This window comes from Pezoporus wallicus, unplaced genomic scaffold (genome assembly GCF_028554395.1).
Source record: "Pezoporus wallicus isolate ANWC-B61680 ecotype Strahan unplaced genomic scaffold, APGP_CSIRO_Pwel_v1 contig_8475, whole genome shotgun sequence".
NCBI lineage: Eukaryota > Metazoa > Chordata > Aves > Psittaciformes > Psittacidae > Pezoporus > Pezoporus wallicus.
This window is the reverse complement of record NW_026642487.1, coordinates 34,157-49,110: the sequence shown is the minus strand read 5'-3', so window position 1 is coordinate 49,110 and position 14,954 is coordinate 34,157. Positions and strand designations below refer to the sequence as shown.

General features: G+C 40.5%; 1 pseudogene; it reads left to right on the top strand.

Moving 5' to 3' along the window:
* The window catches only part of LOC130610633 (epithelial splicing regulatory protein 2-like), a 44,502-nt pseudogene extending 29,964 nt beyond the window's left edge, over window positions 1-14,538 (top strand).
* Window positions 14,539-14,954: the final 416 nt, after the last annotated feature.

Below are 14,954 nucleotides of genomic sequence, written 5' to 3'. Positions count from 1 at the left end.
TGAAGCCAAGGGATCTATGGATGTTTATAGGAAACTTTCCTTATAATTTGAAAAATGTGATTCTGAAGAGACCCTTCTAGACCTAAGAAAAATATTTCATGTTTCAGATCCTGTGGGGAAAAAAATGAGGAACAAGTGGTGCAAAAATAGTAATTACATGCATCAGCCTTCTTAATGTTACTTTAGGCCAGATGCAGAAGCAGTGAGAGAAATCAAATAAGGAAGGAACAGGTGTAGGACTTGAGTGATGGATTTACATTAAGTTGTGCATATCTGGGGAAAATGTTTTGCTAAAAAGTAGATTTCTTTATTTACTGGCTAAATCCTGTATGGATTTTACTCTTCAACCACTAGATGAATCAATGAGAAATATTTCTAGTCTCCAAAGAATGACTTTTTTTTTCTTATGAGAATGCAGGTTTGTTGCCAACACTGACAGAGTTGGTATTCTGACAACTGTTAGGTGGGCCTAAACCATGACAATGTACAAGTAGATACAATTTAACTGTGCCCGTGATTTTAGCTGACCAAAAGTCACAAATGTCAGCTAGCATTCAGCATGCACTTAGTAGTAGTTGCCTTGTTTCTTGGAGGTTGGCATGTAAAGTGAACTTATGTCTGCCTGAAAAAATCCATGTGGTATTAGTTCTTAGAAAGCAGACTTGCTATTTAGGTAAGTTGTGTGTAACTATAGTAGTGCTTCAACTGGTGAAAAAACAAACAAGGACAAGACTAAATATTTAGGGGCTATGGTCATCATCTGAGCATTACTTAAAGCCTCCTGAAAGTGCTGAAAAAGGCTAGGATAGAATATGTAGGGACTTCTTTGTGTACATGTTTTTGTGTAGGTGGAGTTTAAGATAAGTACTATTCTTTAAAACCTGTACTGGGATTTAGGTGCCTTTTATCTGTAGCTAAAAAGAGCTTTTGCAGTATATTAATCCTCCAAGTCTTCAGAGACCCAGAATTCAAGGCTCATGTTGGTGGGGGAGAAGGGTGGCTTGTGCTTAAAATGGTAATAAGTGAAGGGGAATGGATGGATAGCTAAATTCCAAGAGAGGACAACATTTTTCTCTTGTATCAGGACAGCAGGCTTCATTGTTTTATTTTTTAGGGATTAGTTTGGTTTTGGTTTGGGGTTTGTGGTTTTTGGGAGTTTTGTTGTTGTTGCTGTTGTTATTTTTCCCCCTCCAAATTGCATGTTTGAACTAAGAAGTATTCTTTGCTTCCTATGGGCTCCTTTTGAAACCTGATGCTTCATAGTATGAGAGGGATCCTCCATGTCTGTGTGCCAGCTGCAGGCACAGCACCTTCTGACTAAGGAAGGGAAAGAGTGTGTAGTAGAAGATGAATTCCCGCTTAGGGGTATTTGAAGTTATCTGGCAATATAGATATTACTATATACTCTCTCCATGCACTTGTGTTGTTTGTTTTCCTTTATTCCTAAATTTATTCCCCACCTGGAAATGTTGCCTCTGTGGCAGAATCATCTGTGAGATTAGATCTAGTAAATTAGTGGTTACTGTTTGTTGCCTCTCATGCTTGAAGAAAGAGACTAAGTAGCACCATCTTCAAGCTGTTATTTTGGGGAACATGCATTATGTATTTCACTATCTGTTCCTCAAAACATACAGGTGGCTGCTGGTGCTTATATTGGCACTCTTAAGGTACAGATGATATATACTTTAGTGACAAAGACAATTTTAGGGTATTTCTCCTGACGCTTGTGCCAAGGATTACAATTACCTAATCCTTAAGTTAGATCCTATGTTCCAGACTTACTATATCTAGACTTTTGTTTTCCAAAGTCTGAGAGATGGATTTCTTCCCTTTGGGAACTGTTCTGTGACAGTTATTTGGTAGTATAGGCTAGAATTGCAGCTATGTTCCTGAAGAGGCCATTTTGCCTGTGATGTTTTCCTTAATTTTTTTACTTTTTTCTTTTCCCCCCATTTGGGGCATGTCTAAGTATAGTTTCCAATGTTAATTTTGTTTTTAGCTATGGGGGTTTTTTGTGTTTTTTTTTTTTTCTCTAGATTACTTTGCATATCCTGTTTTAGACTGATCTTTGAATGCCCACTGTAAGAACTACAAAAATGAAATGGAAGTTACTGTTTTGCTGGTTAGTGACTTGATTGATTGAATCTGTGCAGTCTGTGAGGGATAAGGTCAGTCCCACATTACTCTCAGGGTAGCAGGTATTATTGAAAGAAATAGCTTGAAGGAAGAGGAAAACAACATCAACAATTACAAGGAGAGAGTGTAATATACTATCTCTTTTTTTTTTAACCAGTCTGTCTCTGTTTCCAATGCCAAATCACTGTAAGTGCAAGTAGAAATAGTATTTAAGGGGTTAAGGCTTTGTAATAAACAGCTTTTGTCTGATCATATTGATCTCTGACTGAGTCCATGTATATTCTGCGGCAATTGGCGCCCGAACAGGGACCCCCCATATTTTTCATATTGAAGCTGAAAGAATTAAAGCGCGTGGCACCGAAGAAAGTGGAAAACACGGAGCTGCAGGGACGTCGGCTGGGTTCGATCCGGCAGGACCAGGATCGGGAGGTAGACGCCTCGGAACGGAGCCTAGTGAGCCTGGAAGACACTGCGCAGTGCAAATAAGGTAACAGCCGACGGGGTCTGGAAGAGGGTTAGGATGGGGAATCAATTAAGTAAAGAAAAAATGGTCATCCTTAAGGTCTTCCAGCACATCCTCTCAGTGAGAGGGATAGAATATGTCGATAATCTGTTAAAAAGATTGTTGCTCTGGAGTAAAGAAAAAGAGCTGATCCAGGGGGTTAATGAAACTTTTGATCTCGGGACTTGGAAAAAAATTGGGGCATGCCTGTGGGATCAAGTTACTTGTGGGTTTAAGGAGGCAAAGTCTCTTGCTGCCCCCTGGTTACTACTAAAAGGGACTCTAGCCGCAAACAGGCGGCAAAATCCGTTTTTACAGCTCTCTCTGACTCGCCTTCACAACAGCAGGGCTCGGCACCTACATTAGATTCAGCACCCGGTGCTACAGCCATGGTAGTGTCGTCTGTTTCGGGCATAAAACCTTCTGGTCAAAAACCGGCACGCAGTAAGGTACGAATGTTTGAGGACCCTGCGCCTTTCCCCTATCCTGTGTCGACAACGCCTTTATCGGCGGTAGCTCCAGTTGATACTCGGGAGCCTGTAGGGGCTAGTGAGGAAATGAAACAAACTGATGTTAACCCTTTTCGTGCTGCTACTGCCCCTGAACTTGGTCCCCAAGAATTTTTGCTGGGGTGGGAGTCTCCTAAGGAGGAGAGTGTAACTCCGAATAAATACCCACCTCCACCACATAAACCACCGCTTGCATCGCTCCCACTGGAGCTGCAAAATGAGTGGAACTGGCGACAATGGACGAAATCCTTAGATAAGCAATTGCAGGACTTGAGGGACCGTCTGGACAAGTTGGGGGAGGAGAGGGAGCAAGCCCCAGAAAAACGGGAAAAAACGGAAAACCCAGATAAGATCAGTCCATGTGATGTGCCGTTACCACCGAATCCTACATCTAATAAAGCCAATCCGAGTGTCATGAGATGGCAAGGCTGCATTCAGGATGCAATCATAGGCGGTACTATTTTACCGATAGATGTTCCCGCTGCATTCCCTGTTATTATAAATTCTCAGGGACAGTCTGTCTGGACTCCTATGGACTGGAAAGCTATGAAAGAAATTAAGGGAGCAATTACTCAGTATGGGTTGTCTTCCTCATATACACAGCAAATGTTCTCTGCTTTCTTTTCTAGTAATGTTCTGACTCCAAATGATTGTCTCAGAGTGGCTGCAATTTTATTAACTCCTTCACAGCTCCTGCATTTTAAAAGTGGGTTTGAGGAGCTTGCTGCAAGGGCTGCAGATGAGAATTCAGAGTGTAATCCTCATCGCCCTTTGCACAGTGTTTCATCTGAAATGTTATTGGGAAAGGGACAATTTCACCCTGATGGAGTACAAGCTTGTATGAAAATTGAAGTTTTACAGCAAGCACAGCAATTGGCTTTAGCTGCTCTGAAAGCTGTGCCGGAAGCAGGAAAGCCTAATCCTTCATATACATCAGTAAAACAGGGACCTACTGAGCCATATATGCAATTTATTGACAGAGGCTATCAAAAAGAATATTTATCTGGCATCTAATGCTAAAGAATCCATGCTTATGTCTCTGGCTATGGAAAATGCTAACCCAGATTGTAAGCGTATTTTGCAGGTTTTGCCAGAATCTGCTGGTCTTCAGGATATGATGGATGCATGTTCTAAAGTGGGCACAGCAGAGGAAAAGGCTGGATACATGGCTACTGCCTTCGCTGCTGCTGTTAAACCCCTTCTACAACAAGGTCAGGGTGATCGTGGGGGTACTATAGGACAAACTATTATTGAACAAACACATCAAACTTTGAAACAACTGTTGGAAAAACAAAAAAACGGGGGAAGAAGGATGTACACCAGTAGCAAGGATACAGAAAGCTGTATATGTTATGAATTTTGTGCAATTGACAGGAGACTTTAATGACCCCCCTGCTATAATACATGGTCAGGCATTTGGTTCAGGTTATATGACTAAAACTCTGGGTATTTTGGCCCAGTACAAGGATTTGGAAACCAGCATTTGGAAAAGTCCTGTGAAAGTAAAATTAACTGTTCAAGGTTATATGTGTGTAATTACAGATTCCGGTCTGTGGTGGGTGCCAGCTCAATGGGTGAAACCCTGGAAAGAGCCAGCACCACCCCAGGACAACCCCCTTGTCAGTGACTGAATTAATTGAAATGTCAGCTTAGGACTTCTGTTTTATGGATGTTTTTCAGTCCTTCTTATAGTGAAGAGAGCAAACAATTTTACGTTAAAGTAAAAAAAAAAAGAAAAAACAAAACAAACAAACAAAAAAACAAACAAACAACCCAAAACAAACCATCCACCACCCCCCACCCACCCACCCAAACCTATAGCGAGACAAACATGGGATACAGGGGTATTGTGTGTGTTTTCGGTGGTGGGAAGATCTTACATATGTTCTTATCAGGGGTGTTGGGCATACTGTGACTCATTTAATACAGTCTCTCTGTGATACTTATGAACTAGAAATTGGTAAAAATAAGTATGTCCAGGTTTCTATCGACCTTTGGAGACCTTTATAGATATTGCTGGTCACTTCTTTCAGCACAGGCTGGCCACCTGTGTCGGAATGAGTGTGCATTTTGGTCAGTATAAAAGCCCAAGCCTCATGCGCTGTGGGGGAGGCAGAGCCTCTGTGGGGACGCCCACTAAGAATGAGCCTGCCACCTCGCACTGCAATGATGCTTCTCGGAGCTGGCTTGCTGTTAGTCTCCACAGGGCCCTTGTGCCACGTTCTGTACGTGGGACTGTAGTGGGAGTAATGATTGTCTGGATTTTGTGCTTCAAATACTGTAGTTGTGTGGAGTGTGCTTCTGGGATCCCACATGTGTGTGTGTGTATTGAGGGCAATCGGTGTTTTATGTATTGTTGGGTTCATGTAAAAGTTTTTAACGAGTAGCTTTTAACATTTCGGGCATGAAAGAGTTAATGTAAAAGTGCGGCTGCCAGCAGGTATTTATGGTTGCTGCTGAAGCAGGCAGGCGGCTGTAGCTGCTGCCAAGCAGGCCAGCTTTTGCAGGGATTAAAAAAAAAAAAAAAAAAAGAAGAAAAGAGCAATGATGCAGCAAACTTCTCGACAGTTAACAATGTGCAGTTTAACCTGTCTGCTTCTCAAGAACTGATAACCTGGGGGAGGGGGTATATTTGTGTCCTCCTGCCTACAGGTCCATGGCGACTGCCTGCAAAGTTTGTCAAGCCTTGCCATGAGCTGGACAGACGAATGGAAAAACCTGATGCCTCAGCTACAGGAGCTGACCGTGAATACCCCAAGCAGAATGAGATAGAGGAAGAGAAAAACAAATGACTGCAAAACATCACTTGGAGGCAACTGAAAAGTAACATCCTGAATATGTGTGCTTGTAAAGTAGCTATTATTAGAGGTTGTGATTTTGTGTATAAAACCACCTGTATTTACTAGCTAGTTGCTAATAAGAAACCGCACCTTGTTTTGTACAGATTTGTCACTTGTAAGAGATGTTAGCATATGGAAATTTGCAGTAGCTGCTAGAAAATGCTAAGGCAAAAGCTAGAAAGACTTTAATACAATGGTAGTGTTATAAAGCAGGTGATGGAACAAATTAAGAGGGTGGGAGAATTCCAGTGGTAAGAAATTTCTTTGGCTAGTCCCTCGCTGCCATCAGCATCTTCAACATGCTGCTGCACCCTGTAATAGTTACTGTGCTAATGTAAATGTGTGTGTGCCTTGCTGTAGTAGCGACTTGGTACTGGATGAAGCAGGTGAAACTGTGCATTGACAACAAAGTGCAAGGACTGAGGCTAACAAAAGGCCTGCTACCACAATCAAGGGCAAGACTGGGTTGGCCTCTGTGTTTGCCAGCAAGAAGAACCTTTAGCTCCACTGTTGGCTGCAACCCAGCAGGCGTGGAGCGGTGGGGACACATGCCATACCAGACCTTGATGTGAAGGATGGCCTCCCCTGTTATCAGAGAGCCATACAGGAGAAAAAAGGGGCAGATCCAGCAGCCTGTAGTTGGCATATATTAGAGATATAATCTAGCCCAAATCCCCTGCTCAAGTAGGGTCATCCAAAACATATATAAAACAAAAAGGGGGAGATGTGGAGGCAGTGTTCTCACAGGAGAGTGGATAATTGGTACATAAACTCTGAATAATCCTGAAAGATACAGGAAGGCCGTGAGAGGCCCAAGGAAGCTTAAGCAAGCAAGATAAGAAGAAGCTGGAATTCACTGAGGTAATGAGAACTGTGGACTGTTGGCAAGCTTTGGAGGTCAAGTTCCCACACCTGTGCTTAACCAATTATATGCTAGTTGCAAAGGGTCTTCAAAACATGTATCCAATCATAATATGCCAAATCACTGTAAGTGCATGTAAGAAATAGTATTTAAGGGGTTAAGGCTTTGTAATAAATGGCTTTTGTCTGATCATATTGATCTCTGACTGAGTCCATATATTTTCTGCGGCAATTATCTTAAAAAGGTTTTGCACTGTAGTAAACATAGCAGTCTGTCAGGGAGATGTTACTGTCCTGGAGATAGTTGTTGGTCAGAAATGGTCATCTCCTTTAGGGGAGAGGGGTTAGTGTTTTTTAATATGTCATTTATATAGTCTATTGTGTTATTGAATATTAAGTATTACTTAATATACATGAGTTAAAATATCTCTGCCATTTCAAATGTTAATACCTAGAAAGATATTTACCTTATGCTTGTAAGGTAAGGTGCTGATTCTGTAAAGAAGCAATATGTCCTTCAGGAAATGTCATTTTGCCATTATTAACAGACATATCTTCAGCTATGAAAGTCCCCACTGTCACAGAGGAGATAACAGAAGAAGAACGTAGGGAACAAGAAACACCATTCTTTGCTCTTCAATGTGATCTCTGTTCCATTCAGCTGTGGGGTTTTTCCCCATATATATGCATTATCTTCTTGTAGTCTTGCAGCCTGCTGTAGAGCTAATCATTGACCCCAGAATCTTACTTTGTAACTATTTGCAAATGTTCTGTTTTGCTTCTATCTCCTAAGTTAGATTCTAACTGTCAATCTTATCCCATACCTAGTTTCCATCTTTCTTGATCCTACCTCCCATCTCTGATCACTGGAAGAAGTCAGTATAGCACCAGAGCATATGCTGAGAACCATATCTTAATGCCTTTTGCTCTGTGGCTGACTTTTCTGATGGTCTTAAGTGGTATTTTGTATTATCTTCCTTACTAGACTAAGCTAGACTACTTGATGGCTACTTCAAAGGTAAAAGAGAAATTGCTTTATTGTTTGAATTTATTTCTGTGTTCTTCATTCATTGTAGGAGATAGGTCCCCCCTCTTTATCATCTAGACTACTATATTTTAATGCTGCTGCTGACCTACTGACAGTAAGTGGAAACCCCTGGGTGACAAAGAATGATAGAATCTTTCAGGTTGAAATGGAAGTCCAACCTCCCCCCAAGAGCTGTGAGCTCACAGGAAGGAGGGGAGAAGGCAGCAGCTCTGAGGAAAGAGGCTGTGTTTTTCAGAGAAGCAAGGAAGGTGGGAATGAGATGGTAGTGGGATAAGAGGAAGGTAGTGGAGGTACTAACAATGAGGTCTGCTTTTAATTTTATTATACTTAAAATTAAGGGGACCATTGCAGTATTTGGTAACTTTTTACTAGTTACTTGAATTAAGTGTAGGTATTTGAAAATGCAATGTGAAGTTTCATGTTATCTCAGTATTGTCATACTTGGGTCTCACTAACATTTATACAGGAAACAAGCTACTAGAATTTAGCTTAGTGAACTTACAGCTGATTATACTGGGGCATTAAATCAGTAGGTGTTATTTGTGAAATGAATCTTAAGTAGAAGCAGAATTTGGCCTTTGCATTGGAGGTGAAGCTAGCAAAACTATTTCCATTTTGAGCAATGAGTTCATGGGTTTAATCTTGGCTGTACACTTTGTCCTGCATGTTGTGTTTTGTTTTCTTATGGGTTTCTGAAATGCAGACAGAATCAGAAGTATTCATGATCATGTACTTCCTCAGGCAAGTTATGGCAGTTTCAGTTTCACTCACGGGGAAAAAGAATTCCCCCACCTTATTTCCTAGCTTGGTTTGCAGTGCTACTTTTTGAAATCTGTACATTTTAAGAATTTACTCTTCCACAACTTCTGTTTTATTTACTTTAAGGTTTTACCTTTCTTGTGATTAGAAGTTGCTGCTGTAGATTTGTTTCAAGGGCAGGTCTGGGAACTGGTAAATATAATATTTGTACAGTCTGGTTGCCCTGGCAGAGACTGTCTAGAAAGTATTTCTTATATTTGTCTTTTACTTAATGGCATGGGTCTAGATGTGAAGGTGGCTATAATTCAGTAGTAAAATTCAGGAAGGTTCTTTTATGTTCTCTGAGCTCTTGGTTATCCTTCTCTGTGGAAGGTGTATACTGTGATGGTTGGTATTTTTTCTTTTCAACTTCACTTTGGATGGATACAATGTGTTCGGTATGCCCAAATATAATACTTTTTTTTTTTTTTAATCGCAGGAGACTTCTTGTCTACATAGCATGTCTACACTGTGCATTTGGTGATCCTCTAAAACATTAGTGCGAAATAGCCATTTTGGGGGAGTTGGGAAGCTCTTCTTGCCACTGAAAGGATATTCTATAACTTGGGTTATGCTAAACATTTTGTCTTCTGGATTATGGGAGCCACTCCAGTAGTCTTTGTAGCATATACAGTAATGTTCAGTCCCTTTCCAGGATATGTAATTTGGAAAGATTAAGATTAAAAAAAAAAGCCAATGTTTTGTATTCCCCAAGATCTATGTTCTGGCTATAGATTTCATATTTGTACCAGGCCCTGCAGTATGCATGATTACTGTTCAGATTCAGGATCTCAAATATTTTAGATCTGATCTACTGTGCAGTCACTATATCTTAATATTCTGCTACAAATCTGTCATAATGCAGTTACAGTATATAGTTTATTTCTTTTTCCTATGTGGAAATATACTATATTAGTATAAATGCTGTTTTATCTTAAAGTGCATTCATGCTGGGATTTTCTTTAACTATGCTGGTGTAGTCTATGTAATGCAAGTATTATATGCGGCTAGAGTGTTTATTGCTCTACCTTAGGAATGCTGCAGTTTATTTCCGTGATTGCATGAAAGATATGAATGAGATCCGTACACTCCTAATGCCCCACTTCAGTTCACATGCTGCTCATCTGTCCCAGTGAGAGTCATTACTGGAAGCATGATTCTGCAAACTGAAGGGAAAAAGGAGCACTTTGTTGTCTGAACTATTTTCCTCCTTTGATAAGGAACAGTTCAGATACACAGTTTAGAATATTCCCTGTATAAATTTACTTTAAATCTATTTCTACAACTAGTAATTCAATTGCTGTGGGGGTTTTTATCTTGCATAAAAATAATGTCTGTCAAATTCACTTTCTCCTGCCAGTTATTATAGCTGATGCTCTTAATTATGGTTGCAAATGGTCTGTGTGGCATGTTGTACCAGAACTGTTCCTTCTCTTGCTGATTATTGTATATCACACTTGTACTGTAGTATGCACCTGATGACTACAATGGCCTTATTCAGCTGAGCAATCAAGCAAGGACTGTGTTACAAGCACCGTAAGAATGGGTCTGTTTGTAACTCTAACTTCTGAAGAAGGTGTGTCTGGCAGAAGCTGGGTCTCCAGCGTTGAATGGGAAGGGAAAGAAGAGCTTGGGGATACAGTTATTTTGGCTTATGGTTTATTCCCCTTCTTAGCTTGTATTGGAATCTTTGCTTTAATCTTTCTGCTGTCGTCCTGTTAAAAAAAAAAAAAATAATCAACTAACCTGAGTAAATAGGCCAATTGTGATCTGTAGCCGATGGGATAGCAGTGGTGGAGGTGGTGTGATTGCCTGGTTCTGTGCAGATGGTGTGTTTAAACTTCCAGAAAGATTTATTAGCACTTGATTCTCATGTGAAGATTTCAGTCCAACATTTTATTTTTAGCATAGCAGAGGATGATTTCTTTTTCTTGATATGGCTACAAAGCACACACAAATGTGTGTGCAAAAAAACCCCAAACCTCTGGCTTTCTCTTTCCTGTATCATATAGCTGTCTAGAGATTAATTTCTTTGTTTCTCTCTGATGCAATGTGAATTGTTACTTTTTTTTTTCCTTTTTTTAGGACATGTTTCTTTGGTATAGTGGCTTTCTAATGCAGCTAACTAAATATGCTAATGGTAAACTTCCCTGCATTACTTTTTTTTTTTTTTCCCCCTCCCTCAAACCCACACAAAACACTTAGTACAAATGGCAGTCACATACTGGGCCTTGATAGAATTATCTTCACATAATCACCATCACCTCTGTTTTCAAATGAGTTGTTTTCTCATGATACTGTTAGATCTGCTAGGGAGAACATACAGAAGCTGCATGGTCTGGTGGAGTACAGAAGAACAACCATTATTACTCTGAGATTTTTCTATATTTATGTGACCTTACACAATCTGTTTGGCTCTCTTGTTTTACCCAGAGTAACTGGAAAACCAGATCAGCAATAGGGTTCTAAACTGTATGAGATGGAAAACAATCTTTGACTAGAAAATAATTCATGGAGTAGCTCATCCTGAATTCTAAGCAGTCCTCAGCAGTATCACACAGGGTTTTATTTTACTTTTTTAATTATGCTGCTTGCAGAACATGTAGGCTTCTCTACTAACTTTCTATGCAACTCTTATAATGTGAATTTCCAAATCCTGACATTGGTATTACACCAGTGCTGCTATTTAAACTACTTGTTAAAGCTCTCCTCTCTGCTCATAGGTCTGACTGTGTTCTATGTATGTTTTCATCTGACTTTGAACTGCAATATTAAACTTGCATTCAGGACTGATGGTAAATTACTTGATCCCATATGGATTAATAGCAAAAAGATGTTTAAGAGCAGGCCATATTTTAGCTCATATTTGTGGCTCAACCCAAACTGTGTACAACTTTCTCATTTGCACAGTGTTATTCTGAAATAAACCAAGGTGTCATGGTTTAAACCCAGTCAGGTAACTTGTTCACTCACTCCCTCCCCTTCTTTCCCTCTCCCTACTCTCGGAGGGATGGAGAGGAGAATCGAAAAGAATGCAACTCCCACGGGTTGAGATAAGAACAGTTTAGTAGCTAAGGTATAACACAAATCACTACTGCTACCACCAGTAATAATAATGATAAAGGAAATAACAAGGGAAGAGAATACAACACCTCACCACCAGCCAACCGATAACTCACCCCCCAAGCCCGACCAAGCACCGACCCATACCTCCTCCAACCCTGCAGTCTCCCAGCCCTTCCGGCTAACTCCCAGTTACATCCCGGGCATGACATGATGTGGTATGGAATACCTCTTTGGCTAGCTTGGGTCAGGTGTCCTGTCTCTGCTTCCTCCTGGCTTCCACCTCCTCCCTGGCAGAGCATAAGGCTCACAAAGTCCTTGGCCAAACCAAAACATTGCTATCAGCTCTGTTCCCAGGCCGAAAGTCAAAACACTGCACTGCACCGGGTACCAAGGAGGAGAAACATGACTGCTACTGCTGAACCCAGGACATTATCCACCCCTTATTCCATACCATTCACGTCATGCTCAGATCCCACATTTTCAATATACCATCACTCTTATCTAAGTGCATGGACCAGTAGCTATAAAGCTTCTGAGTCCATCTGGTCCATGATGTCAGGCTCCATCTCTTGTAACAGTCTTCCAGAGCAGGAGAGACTGTGTGCAGTGTTCACACTTGTGAATAACCTGGGCAATAGTGTCCATTGCTAAGTCCACCCCTCGATCATGAGTCCATCTCTGTGTTGCATCTCTGCTCTGATGGCCTGAAGTGCCATGGGCCCACCAGGCTCAAAATAATTCCCTGTCCCCTTCGGCAGTTTCTGCAGCTTGTTGCTGGGGTCTCCATACAGCTGCCTTCCATCTCTGATGCTTCCAAAGCACTGGAGGGGCCCAGTGGACTAGATACTTGCCCATACTGTCCCACACACCCTGCCACTCATGACTGTCCAGCCTTGGGGAAAATCTCTTGGTCCCCCTGCATCGTCGTCTAACCTCAGACAAGACCCAAACCTGACTCTGCTTAACTTTTGAGATCAGACAAAATGGTTGTGGGTAAAACACACTCTGTATGTGTGCCAGCATAAGGCTCACAAAGTCCTTGGCCAAACCAAAACATCGCTATCAGCTCTGTTCCCAGGCCGAAAGTCAAAACACTGCACTGCACCAGGTACCAAGGAGGAGAAACATGACTGCTACTGCTGAACGCAGGACACAAGGTTCACAAGGTTCACTGAACTGGGCTTCAGGCATGGTGTTTTTTATTTGTCTTTGAATTTCTTTCTGCATGCTACTTTTTGACTAACTTTGGTTCTGTGAGAAGAAATGATAGGAAGTCTGTACTGTCTTATACCTGCTTTTAGTTTCTAAAGTATACTGTTGCTTATATCTGAAGAATACTTTTACTGCCCGCTAAGTATTTGAGTGAGTGAAGTTCTGGCATGTACTTGATTTATTTTCATGTGTTTGAATGTAAAGCTGATCAGAAACTGGTAACAACTGAGAAGTCTGATATTTCTTTGCAGCATACCAGGCATGCACATATTCTACAAAAAGTTAAACCCTTAGATTTTTTTTTTTTTTATAACCTTTTATAAACCCATGAGGACATATGTCACACAAACTTAGCTTGATTTGGGTTATTACTCATAAAACTGGTTGGTTTTTCAGTATATGTTTTGGTGCTGATTTCTCCAACAAATGAATCTTGTATGCTGAGCTTCTGATCCTTCAACCTTTGGTTTTGAAACTTCACTGAGATCCCTTTCTATCCAGCAAATAAGGCTTCTAAACTTAGCTTGGAAGGACTTGCAGCATCTTGTGAGAAATAGCTGAGGTACCATAGGGCAGACAGATGGCTGCTTTAAACTCAGCATTTTGGAACTGTCTTTTAAGAAGTCATGAGGGCAAATGCACTCCAAAGTAAATCAACTCCAAATACTAAATAATCTCATTTAGTTTTATTGAACAATCTCTTGTACTCTATACCTGTAAAGTTCAGAGCTCTTGTACAGCTGCTTTTTTTTTTTTTTTTTTGAGTATTCACATGCCTTATAGCCTTTGTCACTTGGCCAGTAGTCTACACGATACAAGAATTTTTCTTTATCCATTTACCCTTTATTAACATCTAAGTCTTTCTTTTCTTCTCAACCTTTAATCTGAATTACTTCTCTAACAAAATCTTTGTATGGAATTATGTCTACGTTATTGTGCTCAGCACACTAGCAGAATAAGAGCTGCTGCTGTTTGCCAAACTAAAAGCAGAATTCTTTTTGTCTTCCGTTCCTTCCCACTCTCACATCTGCAGTCTTTTTTTGCCATAGACACAGCAGTGGAGTGAACCAGATGCACAGCATTAACAACTGCATTTCCAGGTGTGGTCTCTGGTCTTAAGTAAGTTGTTGTGTTGTTTTTTTTTTTTTGGTTGCTTGGTTGTTTGTTTTTTTTTGTTTTTGTTTTTTTTTGGGGGGGAGGGGTGGGGGGTGGGTGGGTTGGGGGTTTTTGTTTTTCTTTTTTTCTTCTTGTACCACTGCAGTTCCACACAGATTCCATCCTCGTGCTTTACAACTTTAGCGGCCAGCCCAGTGGAGAGAGACTTGTGACTTCTCCAAGCTTGGATCTAGCTCTGAAAGCAGTGGCTGAGAAAAAATAGACAGCTTCTGGGATGCCACTATGTAGAACTGTTCCTGGTCTAACTAAATACTCTTTAGGGGATGGGGAAAGAATATCGCACTAAGCACTGTGCCTTTTGCAAATAAGAAGTCTTCCCTTGCTACCCAGGCAGCAGTAAACATACCTTTTTGGCATAATATGTTGGAATGTAGAGTGGCACATGTTCTGTGTTTAATTTGAAAAATGGCGTAAACCTGTGCTAAAGATAAAGTGACTCAAAAAATTATGTAGTTAATTTACTTTCTTGTGTGCTTGTATTTTTTTTTTTTTTAAATCAAACTCACTCCTGGAATCTAATTAATTTTGAAGATAATCTAATAGCACTTCAGCTATTGCAGCTGTGGGAGAAACCTGTTCAGTACCATTTGAAGTGGAAAGTGAAGCTTTGAGTCAGATTCTTTTATGTGTAGTTTTTTAAGAGTTTACACTTGACAAAATGTCTGTTTTTTGTAGAGTTGAAATGTCTTCAGAAATGTCTTTTGGAATGTGTAGCTTTCCCAGTTCAAAGCGTAGATAATGATATTTTTTGTTTGTTTGTTTTTTGTGTGGCTTTTTTGTGATGTTTTGGGTTTTATTTTTTTATT